Below are 1324 nucleotides of genomic sequence, written 5' to 3'. Positions count from 1 at the left end.
GACCGACCGACCGACCGACCGACCGACCGACCGACCGACCGACCGACTTTCTTACGGACTGGGACTCCGGCCGCGTAGTGATAAGCAAGGCCAAATCAGACAGACTGGGGCAGGATCGGGTGGGTCACCTCCGTAACCGAGGGGACGACGACTGGTGTGTTCCTGTTTCCCGGGCGGACAGTAGGTACTCCGGGGCTTTGGTTGTCCCCGGTTGCTCTCCATGAGTACGCGCGTACTCAGTGTGTGTACCCCGGTGTCCCCCGAAAATTCGAGTCGTCGACCCCTCCGTAACATTGTCTGGCCGACTTTCGACTCCATGCCCTTGGTATAGTGATGTGAGAATCCGGCTATGGGCCGACTGACTCGTTGCTCGATAAGTGACATAGCTAGCACCCATTCGTGTCCGAGCGATGCGCGCGTGACGCCCGAGTGACTGACGCGGACACGCTCTGAACTGCTTGTGACAGGTGGCTGATTAAAACACATTTTTAGTTATACTGTACCGTATACAGGTGCGCGGGCGCGCGTGCAGGTTGCTTAAGTTACCCGACTGGGATCGTGGCCGTAGACGATAGGCAAACCCACCCGCACACCTGCTTGCGGTACAGTTTACCTGCCCAAGTAAGTGCGCGGGGGTTAGGCTTTATCAGCGACCTGAGTTGACAAGCCACTCACACTCACGTGCGTTCGTCTGAAGCGAGGTCTGGAGCACCTTTAATAAAACAGGGTCACCACCTCGATTGCTCACACCCGCGTGCTTTCTCTCCGCCCCTTTACTCCTTTAAACTCAAACCGTCTCGCCATTTTTGCTTCCGGCTTCATGGAAACACCCCATCTCGACGCGCGCCCGGCGCCGACACCGCGCTAGCCTCGACGCGGCGCGGCGGCGGCGGCCCGCGGTGGCCTTGCCCAATGCCGCGCTGTCGTCCGGCTGCAATGTCAAGAACACTTTCGCCCCGGGGCAAACATTGACTCGCACGCAAAAATAATGTGTATATGTTTATTTCCTTTACTTATCCGCGGCCGACTCGCGGCTGCAGCAGCACACGTTACCGTCGCGTGCAAACAGCAGCCGAGGCACCAGGAAGGCGCTGCCGTATTTATATCACAATAGCCGGCCGGCCTGGCGGGCCCGCGGCGCGAACGCGCTGCCCTAATTGCATAAACGCATGCGTGCGGTGCGGAGTGCATCGCAACAGCGTGTCCCGGGTGTCTCTTGGAATGCGCTCCACAGTGGCAATTTTAAAGTCCGGTTATTATTTGTTTTCGGAAAATATCGGAACCTTGCCAGAAAAAAAAAATAGAGAAAATCGCAGTACTTTCA

The 1324-nt window shown here is 57.4% G+C and overlaps 1 protein-coding gene across 1 annotated transcript in view; it reads left to right on the top strand.

Annotated features, from left to right (window-relative positions):
* Positions 1-1324, top strand: part of LOC113210533 (RAD50-interacting protein 1) — a gene marked incomplete in the record, with an annotated part of 10102 nt that overhangs the window by 2963 nt on the left and 5815 nt on the right.

This window comes from Frankliniella occidentalis, unplaced genomic scaffold, assembly GCF_000697945.3.
Source record: "Frankliniella occidentalis isolate FOCC.00 unplaced genomic scaffold, Focc_3.1 Scaffold116, whole genome shotgun sequence".
NCBI lineage: Eukaryota > Metazoa > Arthropoda > Insecta > Thysanoptera > Thripidae > Frankliniella > Frankliniella occidentalis.
This window is presented reverse-complemented; position numbering and strand designations above follow the sequence as displayed.